At 39.4% G+C, this 11,023-nt stretch overlaps 1 pseudogene; it reads right to left on the bottom strand.

Annotated features, from left to right (window-relative positions):
• Nucleotides 1–257: 257 nt before the first annotated feature.
• The window catches only part of LOC134507261 (uncharacterized), a 15,305-nt pseudogene continuing 4,539 nt past the window's right edge, over nt 258–11,023 (bottom strand).

An 11,023-nucleotide genomic window follows, 5' to 3' on the forward strand; every position in this document is an offset into this window, starting at 1 on the left:
CTTTGGGCCAGTCACTCTCTTTCAGCCCTGGGAAGGAGGCAATGGCAAACCACTTCTGAAAAACCTTGCCAAGAAAACTGCAGGGACTTGTCCAGGCAGTGTCCGAGAATAGGACATGATTGAATGGATTAAAAAAACAATTAATTTGTATGGTTTGGACTTACTGAAGTCTATCAGTTCCTGAAAATGTTTTCCTATGCACAAGGCTTCTGTTTTTCCACCTCATTCCAGCCAACTTTAGAATTCTAAAATTCTTTTCACATTTCCTGTTGTGCTTTTTTCGATAGTGATGTAAGCTGGCAGAGAATGCTGTTGCTTTTGTTTTCTGTTCCAACACTCTGCATCATCAGAAGCCTCCCTGCTGGCTCTGCTCCCCAATCTGAATATACAGTATGCCAGAGAAGATGTTTCTTCATGATGACTGCACAGGAGATTTAATTGAAATCTGGTATGACTGAGAAATTGCAGACTGCTGTAGAGATTGTTGATCAGTGAAAGGCAGACATATGGCTTTCTACAACCTTGGAAGTAAGATGAATGCAAATACTCCAAACTCCATCCATAAGAATGTTCTTGATTTTTTTTTAATTAAAAGCAGTTTATTTTCCATCTGACTGAACAGGAATCTTTTTTTTTTAAAAAAAAGAACAATTCTTGCCAGAGTACTGGCTTGATGTTCACTATAAGGAGAGAAGAGGTCACCCAGCACATTCTTGTTATTTAGCCATCAACAATTTTAGCTTTGTCTCTGGCAGCAGGGGAAAAAACGCAGAGTGCACCTGGTTCATCGCTTGCTCAGCTTTCCTCTTATTTATATGGGCTCTGCTTCCATCTTTAGCCTAGCAATTCAGGGTCACTGAAGTCCGAATTCAAATACAACATGTTTATTTTTAGCTTGATTGCCTTTCATAGATCCTTTCCGTACAATTGCTCTTTTGTACTGTTGAGAAACGGCCCTTCCACAATCAAATGAAAACAGATATTTCATTGTGAAAGTGGCTCTAGTTTCAGCCACAGCCGCTAAATACTACCACAGCACAAAGGAAGACGGTGCTCAGTTGTAATCAAAGGATGCTTTTCTTCAACAGAAATTTTCGGTAGGGATGAAGAAAGCAAATCAGAGGCTTTTGGGTGACATAAAAAGTGTATCACTGGTCAAGCATTTCCATTATGCAGCTCTGTTTGACAGGGCTTGTTCTGAATGCTGCAGCCGCTCCTAATACAGACAGAAAAGCTGAACCAGATGCCCATCACAACTAAGTCCTTGATCTAAATGAACAATGGGTGCCACTTGGAAACAGATCGTTGGACTGCATTCCATATTTTATTCATTGTATTATTGTTGTTTTAATTGATTATTGTAAACTGCCCAGAGTCCCCCGAGGGGAGGAGATGGGTGGGGACAAATTGGATAAATAAATAAATAAATAGCATCCCAGTGTTCCTTCATATTGTTAGGTCCAGGTTTCCCCAGTAAGGCCTGTCCAACAAGCTGCTGATGGTTGGTATGCATAGATCAATGTTTCTCAACCTTGGGAACTTTAAGATGTGTGGAGTTCAACTCCCAGAATTCTCCAGCCAGCAAGAAACACTGACATATGAGGACAGTGTAGTCCCAAATGACAGGTTCAGGAAGATGGAACAGGAATGTTTCATTGAAAATAGTAGTTATTACAAGCATGTGGATTCTGAGTTTCTGGTGTTTCTGCTTATGGAAGTGGAAGAAGGCAGAAGAGATTGAGGCTTTCCAGACATCTGTGTAGTCTTTCACTGTAATACCACATTTACTGGCAGTTCTCATGACGATGAAGACTTCCCATCCCTAATACCATTTAGATGCCATTTTACACCTTCCTTTTACCCTAATGAGGAAAAGCTGTTTTTAACTTTAAAATTTGTTGCCAGAATTACCAGCCAACATAGCCAAAGGCTAGTCAGTAATCATGAGACTTATAGTCCCAGTATATCCACAGACCTCATTTTGTATTTTGTCCCTTGGTGCATAAATTGTTTTCTATATCTGTCAGCCCTTCCAGGTAAACCAGACAGGAAACACGACTAGATGAATTAATTCTACTTTATTGTAAGGCTACATTAACAGAATCTTGCAAGTCTGAAAATACAAATCTCCCACTGTCCCTTTTTACCACTTGCCAAGTTAGGGCCGATCCTTTCTAAGTTTCTTCTTTAGACCTTTACACCATTACCTTCTCTCGGACTCTCTTTCCTTTTTTCTGATTGTTCCCTAGTCAGCATCTGTTCCCTCTGTTTCCCAAGGTCACCCTCACATTCCATTAAAATATCTGATTAGGCAGACAAAGTGACAAAAGAGTGCCTTATACGTTGGTCAACCCAGCAGAAGATTCCCTACAATTCACCAATAGCTGTTCTGCAAGGTTTGAGACAGGAGTTTTACACAATTACACCTGGGAATGGCAGGGACTCGGCAGGGACCCTTTGCCTGAATGTGCTCTACCCCTCAGCCGTTACCCACACTCCATCCTCAAAATATTGAGATTGTCCATATCATATCCTTCCATGTGTTTAACCCTCAATGTGTATCTTAAAAGTTACAATTCAGCCATGCACACTTGAGATAGTAGAGAAGAAAGACATACCCAAACACTCAAGAACAGACAAAGAAATTAGAATACATCCTCTTCTCCAAGTTTTATTGGCAAGGAGGCAGTTTTAACTTTCAGGAGTCCAACCTCTGTCCTCTGAGAGAGAGGAAGGCACATTGATGACCCAAAGATTTCTCCAGCAGTGTCCTCTGAAAGGATGGAGATATCATGATGTTTGTGTAGATGTTATGAACTGCCATTCTGAAGATATCCCTGCCGTCCACAGCTTCTTCTCTGGGATCCTGGAGAGAACCTTCTCTTGTGTTGACCCCAGCCTATAGAATGTAGTCCCACAGAAGCTGCATTTAGTTTCCCCTCTCTCTTCTGTTAGCTCACAGCTCTCAGGCCTTGAAATATTAACTAGTTTTCCTAGCTGCAATTTTTTTTGGTCTCAGCTTTTGTCTTTTGCTTTATCTTGTATCTATTTTGAATATATTATTGGTTACCTTGAGTGTTCAATTGAATAGATAAGCCAGTGATGGAAATACTTGTGGAGATTAACTGATTCTATTGCAAGAAGTACAGTGGAAACTCCTACAGTGAGAAGTCACCTGGGCTCTCACCTGAGACAGAGGCAGCTTCTTTGAAGTACAGGAAGCAGAAGTCCTAGAAAACCATCCAAGTGCCCAGCATGCACCACAAGATTGGGAGCCCTTGGCCCAGGGTTTCCCAAATTAGCTTCAAAAGTCTGCACCTGTGAGGCAATGATAACTTCCCACCAGAGACCTGCATTCCTTGGCTGACCTACAATGCAACCAGAGTGGGGGGAGCTGTCATGGAACAAGAATAATGGGCTCCAAGCAAAGACCTACCTTTTAAGGCCTTCTGCTGCTCAAAAAAGGGGTGGACTCTGGCCATGACAACTTTTGGCTCAAGTCCCAAATGCTAATATCTTAATCCTTAATGGCTGAAATAACTGTGTGTGGGGTATAGCTAAACTAGTACTTTGCTATGCATCCTATTTACTTCTGTCCCTATTGGAACAGGATATTATGATTATGATTATGGATTATTTTATCCCACCTTTTTTATATATAACTCAAGGTGGTGAAGATACCTAATACTTCTGCCTCCTATGTTCCCCACAACAACACCCTGTGAGGTGAGCTGGGCTGAGAGAGGGCAACTGGCCCAAAGTCACCCAGCCAGCTTTCATGCCTGAGGCAGGACTAGAACTCTCAGTCTCTTGGTTTCTAGGCCAGCACCTTAACCACATTTTGAATTTCTATGGAATATGCAGGGGATCTCTGTTCAGTTATTGTATCCTTCAAGGCCGGAGTCCATTAGTACATCAGGACTCTGAGAGGAGATTAGAAATGTTGGACTTTGTGATGCCTTTCTTCCTAATCTCCTTTTCAAGCATGGTTAATTGTTAACTTGAATAAATATGATTTGTTGATAGTTGTGAAGGTTTGAGAGGAGGAAAAGAACACATTTCCAGTTTGGGATCTGAGGTTTTCCTCAGTGGAGGCTTTAAGTCAGAATTCAACATAAGGAGAAAAACCCGTGAATCAGGGCCAGGGCCACAACTAGGGTCTGTGTCACCTGGGGCAATCATGGATTCCACGCCCATTTTGGCACACACACCCCCAGCACTCATTTTGGCACCCCACCAGCGTGGCGCCTGGGGCACATGCCCCTGTTGCCCCCCCCCCCCAATTGTGACCCTGATCAGGGCTGTACATCATTTTTTAGCTAAAGCTCATCTTGGCTTGCAAGTGCTGTGTTGATGGCCAAACTCCAAAATACAGAGCAAGGACAAATGGACAAGGCCAGGCAAAAACTAAATTTGATTTCATTTGCATTTCATTAACAAAACTAGATCCCATGTATTGCATAATTTTTAATAACATTCCCCTTCAGTCACATGGAAAATTATTCTTTGGTCCAAGTTCTTGGAAAGAACTTGGAACCACACCCCTGGCTGTGGAAGGCTCTGTGGATCCCTGAGGCCTCTCTGCCTTAGATCTTTAACTGGATCTTGTGTGTTGATCCAAAAGTTAGCAAAGCATGAATCAGGTCTCAGTGATAACAAAAACTCTTCAAATATATAATCCAGAATAAACAATATATTTTTAACCCAACATTTTGGGACCCAGATAATCCTTTGTTACACTGGTTGCTTTCTGTAATACTTCAGAGGATTCCATGCTTTCAGAGCTGTTTAGTATATCCAAAGCTTTTCTCACTTCTCCCAGTGGAACATGCTGGGAATATCTGTCCAAGTGTTTAATGTATGGAATCATCATCATCATCATCATCATCATCATCATCATCATCATCATCATCACCATCATCACATATAGCAGTAACAAACCTGCAATCTATCTTAAATCCACAAAATGATGCACATACATTCATTTATCAGCAATCTTTATTGAAGTACTGCCAGTAGACCAGTATTCAAGGAGTAGACTTCTCCAGCTTGCTGTCTCCAAATTTGTTGCCGCTCCCAACAATAAGTAAAAATTATTTAGTAAAATATGAATTACCTTCTCCAGGTAAAATTCAGTAAAATTTACTCTCTCGCCTACATTTATTTATTTATTAAATTTATATACCGCCCATCTCACTATAAAAGTGACTCTGGGATTAAGAATTTATTGAATTTATTAAGGATTAAGGATTTATTGAATATGATTGTATCAGGAAATCCAATACCTCAATCTTGGTCTGAGGCGAATATTATATTAATTCCGAAAGAGAAACAGGATCCGACACTATGTAGAAATTATAGGCCTATTTCACTACTGAATAATGACTACAAAATATTTACATTAATTCTAACTGAAAGATTAAAAATTATATTACAAGAAATAATTGATCATAACCAAAGGGGATTCCTACCCCAAAGATACATAAAAGATAACATAGGGACTATCATAAATATAATAGAGTATGCCCAAATTCATAACGAAAAACAGATTATGCTACTCTTTTTAGACGCAGAAAAAGCCTTTGACAATTTAAACTGGAATTTTATGCTTAAAACCTTGGAATTTATGGATTTTGGCGACACATTTATAAAGGCAGTCAAAGCAATCTATACATTCCAAAAAGCCAAAATTGTGATAAACGAAGATACAACACAAAAATGCGTAATAGAAAAAGGTACCAGGCAGGGTTGTCCGCTCTCCCCCTTACTATTCATATTGGTTTTGGAAGTCTTAACAGAGAATATTAGAAAGGAAAATCAGATTGAGGGAATAAAGGTAAAACAAGAAATATATAAATTAAGAGCGTTCGCAGATGATTTAGTTATTACCCTACAAAATCCACTAACATCTCTTGATTACTTATTAAAAACGCTACAAGAATATGGAGAATTAGCTGGCTTCAAAATAAATAAACAAAAAACGAAAATGAAAAACTTAAATACGTCACAAAATATTCAGAATATATTAGAAAATAAATCAGGATTCTCTAGTGTTAAAAAAGTCAGATATTTAGGGATAGAGATTACAGCAAAAACTAACTATCTATACCAAAACAACTATGCAAAAATATGGAAGGAAATTCAAGAAGACTTAGGGAAGTGGGAAAAACTAAATTTATCACTTATGGGGCGAATCTCTGTAACCAAAATGAATATCTTGCCAAGGATGTTATTTTTATTTCAAAATATTCCAATATTATTAACTGACAAAACTTTTAAATTATGGCAAAAAGACCTACCAAAGTTCATTTGGCAAAGGAAAAGACCAAGGATTAGACTTAAATTAATGCAGGATGTTAAAGAACGAGGAGGCTGGGGTCTTCCAGATTTTAAATTATATTATGAAGCACGTGGATTACTATGGGTAAAAGAGTAGAATACTTTACAAAATTATAGATTATTGAATCTAGAAGGCCACAACCTGAAATTTGGTTGGCATCAATTCCTATGGTATAACAAATTGAAAGTAAATAAAGTATTTAACGATCATTATATTAGTCCCTTCTTAGAATTTGGAAAAAATATAAATCTACTCTAACACCCACTCTACCATTATGGATTTCCCCACAAGAAGCGTATAGTAGGAGAGAAAAAACAGGAATTTGCAAATGGCTAAGATATTTGGACCTAATAAAATTTGAAGGGGCTATATATAAAATGAAAAGAAGAGATGAATTGGAAAATGAAGGACATCCATGCCAATAGTTTTTGTATTTTCAGTTAAAGGAACAATTTAAAATTGATGCCCAAAGTTACAAATTCACAAAAGATTTAACCTGGTGGGATAACTTAGTTTATGCCAACAATGACCACATGATTTCCAAAATATATAAAATGTTATTACAAATAAGAATGGTAAATGTACAAATTAAACAATGTATGACTAAATGGGAGAGAAATCTTGGATATCACATTGACTATGATGTTTGGGAAAGAATGTGGACCAAAGGGCTGAAATTTACTTTAAATTATAACTTAAAAGAAAATTTTTACAAAATGATGTATATGTGGTACTCCAGACAAAATATCCAAAATGTTTCAGAATACTTCAAATGTCTGCTGGAAGTGTAAAAAAGAAACAGGAACATTTTATCATATGTGGCGGACTTGTAAGAAGGCGAAAAAATTTTGGACATCTATACACAATATAATTTGTAAAATGTTGACTGAAGAAATTAATAGAACACTGGAACTCTATTTATTGGGCATCATGGACAAGGATTTGGAACATGAACATGGAAAATTTTTACGATATTTGATCACCACAGCTAGAATTACATATGCATCAAAGTGGAAGGAAGAACTAACCCCCTCAATGGAAGAATGGACATTTAAATCCCTGGATCTGGCGCAGATGGCAAAACTTACGGACCAGTTAAATGATAAAAATGTGGAAGATTTTCAAAATGACTGGACCCCCTTCAACTATGTAGAATTGACCCAAAAAATTAACGTGAATGTGTAAAACATATGAATATAATACAAGATGTAAATATTATATATTTGACTCATACAATCTCAGTAGAACTGTAGAATTATTGTAACCAAATTAGTGAATTGTGAAAAGAAATTATTTAGTTAAGGTATAAAATTGTATCACTTAGGGAGTTGGAAATCCATTTCCTTTCTTTTAAACCTCTTCTTCTCTTTCTTCTTTCTCCTTCCCTTTTTTCTTTCTCTTGTTTTTGTATTTTATGTTTATTGTTGATATGTCATTGTATGTTTGTATTATTTGTGTAAATAATTTAATAAAGACTATTTTTTTAAAAAAGTGGCTCTGGGCAGCTTACAAATAAAAAAGTCATAAAAACCATTATAAAAATACAAAAGGTAAAAGAAGGTAAAAGAGGAAAACTAAAAGGCGGAGAGAGCATCTTCAAACCACATGCCTCCTGCACACCCAAAATCTGAGACTGGATGACCTCCCAGAGCAAATTTAGAGATTAATGGGAACTCAAGGAAAAAGAGTAGGCTGGGAAGCCCTGCGATGCAAACAGCAACCCAACTGATTGGTGCTTGATATTACCCAGTATGATTATCTAACATTTATTTGGCACACTATCACACAACCAGTTTATTACTTCTCCCTTATTATTCCTACTTTTCTGAAAATACAAACACACACACACTAGATAATCGCAATGATTATTCATGACCAAGCATGCTAATTATTTTTTTCAGTCATCTCATTAATAGACATTTTGTTATCTTTTCTGTGCAGCAAACATCCACATAAACTCCAACATCAGCCTGAAGTGCAGGTTTTAATTGTCCACACATTCAGGGTTATTTTTCAAAATGAAAATGCACTAAAATAAATTCAAGAAATTGTTCAACATCTGAAGAAAAAAAGGAAGCAAGTCCTGACAGGTCACACACAGAGCAGCAAAGGGGCATCTGTCATCACCAACAAAGGAAAAGGGGGAAAGATAATATAGACTGTAGCTACGGACTATATTTTCCAAGGCTACTGATTCACTGCACACAAGGAAGGCACCTACCTTGACTGTCCATCAGATGGAGCTATTGTTCCATCAGCAGCTAAAAATCAGACCTGTGAGTGGCCATTGCAAAAGTAGAGACTCCCTGGACTTGTCCATAATGTTTTCTTGACAACAATATGAAAGTGGTTCAACACTGCTTTCTTGCAGAAGTTTTTTTCCCCCTACTTCCTAGTTAGTCTACAGCTACAGCCCTAGTTTCTTAGTCATCTTCCATCCAAGTACTAACTAGGTCCAACCCTGATAAATTCTTTGGTTTGGGATCAGTCAAGGTTGACTAGCTGTTTTCAAGTGCTGCAGAGAAGCGGGCATTGGGCAGATTAATTCCAATTATTAGAAGAGTTAAAATGAGGTCTTCAGGACAGCTAGAAATTGAATTCTCATATATTGTGAGAGGAACACTCTCTTTACATTTTACCTCCTTCTCTAACATTTCACTGAGTGAAAACCAACAAAGAACATCAATCTAGGATGCAGAAGATGGTCTGAAGCCACCCAACTATCAGCACAGGCCTCTGCTGACACTTTTCTCTTTATCTTCACATTTGCTATGCCTTGCCAACCGGGTGCCCTCCAGATGTGTTGGAAACCTACTGTAAGGATTGCCTATCCTAAAACACCATCAGACTCATAAGCAGGATCACAAAGATATCGGATTTATTAAAGAATAGTATGCAGGATCACAAAAAAAGCTGAGAATGGAAAAAGCGCGCCAAATGCAAACTAAAAACCCTCGGTGCAAATGAGATCCCTCCCCCCGTAGAATCTTCCCAAGTTCACAATCCCAGGTGCTCCTAATGGCTTCTGATGGTCCACAGGAAAAGTCCTTGAGCAGAGCACATAACCCAAACACATTCCATCGAAATGAACATAGATACAAAGCTTGGCACAAGGTTTCACAGCAGCTCCCTCCCAACAGAAACGCGTGTCAGCACCATGGCATGTGAAACGTTATGATGTACAGTGCACATTGAAACAGTGAACATGACATACTGCCCCCCAAAGGAAAGAAAACACTAAGCGGCAGGCTTTAAAGGGTAAGCCAAGTGGAAATGGTTAACTAAATCAGGAGCATTACATGGCGAGCAGGCACCCATTCAGGATGAGGAAAGTGTTTCCAGCAGATCAGATACTGGAGGGTGCCTCGAGGCTTGCGAGAATCAACAACCTCCTTGACTTCAAAGTGCTGTTGGCCATCAATCATGATTGGAGCAGGAGGAGGAGGTTGGGGATGCCAGCGGGAAGAGTGGTGGACAGGCTTGAGCAGGCTGCAATGGAAAACAGGGTGCAAGTGTTTCAAATTGTGAGGCAGGTCCAACTTAACAGTAACTGGATTGATAAGACCAACAATAGGGAAAGGACCTATGAACTTGGGAGCAAGTTTTTTAGAGGGCTGTGGGGACTTGATGAATTTGGTAGAGAGATATACTTGATCCCCAATTTTGAAATCATGTTGCAAAGAACGACGTTTATCGCCTTGAAACTTGTAAGCAGCCTGGGCATCAGCCAAAGCCTGTTGAATCACAGGCCAGGAATCAGCCAGCTGAGCAGCCCAGTCAGAGGCAGAACAGGACTGGGGAGGGGTTTGTGGCAGCTCAGGGATGGGAACAAAGTTGTGACCAGAAACCACATGAAAAGGGGTTTGGCTGGTGCTTTGATGGACAGCATTGTTGTAAGCCACTTCAGCAAAAGGCAGCAAGTCCACCCAATTGTCCTGATGGTAGTTTATGTATGCTTTAAGGAATTGTTCAAGGGTGGAGTTCAAAACCTCAGTAGATCCGTCAGTCTCAGGATGCGACGATGTGGACAGCACCTGTTTGGTGCCAATCAATTTTAAAAATGATTTCCAAAACTGGGAAGTGAACTGTGTCCCGTGGTTGCTGACCAAATGGGAGGGGCTACCGTGGAGATGGTAGATGTGGATGAGAAATAGGCGGGCCAATTGCGAGGCCGACGGGATGGACGCACATGGAATGAAATGGGCTTGTTTGGAGAAAAAGTCTTTTACAACCCAAATGACAGTTTTCTTCTGACTGGGAGGAAGATCCACAATAAAATCCATAGAAATCTCATCCCAGGGATGGGATGGGCTGGCCACTGGCTGTAGAAGCCCCTGTGGTTTTCCTCCTTTTCGCTTTGACATGGCACAAACAGGACAGGAAGCGACATAGTCTTTTACAACATGCCTTAAGGTTGGCCACCAAAATTGACGGTGAACCAAATGTAAGGTTTTGACAAAACCAAAGTGTCCAGCAAGTTTATCATCATGGGAACGCTGCAAAACAAGCTCTTAAAGTTTCAGGCACATAAAGGCAGTGTTCCACCTAAGCCAGACCGTTTTCAAAAGAAACATTGTCTCTATTAGCTAGCAACCAAGTGTCAGATTTCAGCACCTGGAGAAATTCCTTCTGTAATTGACAAGGAACTTGCACTTTTCGCTTCCCAGATGGGGCTGGGGGCTG

Source organism: Candoia aspera, chromosome 1 (assembly GCF_035149785.1).
Source record: "Candoia aspera isolate rCanAsp1 chromosome 1, rCanAsp1.hap2, whole genome shotgun sequence".
NCBI lineage: Eukaryota > Metazoa > Chordata > Lepidosauria > Squamata > Boidae > Candoia > Candoia aspera.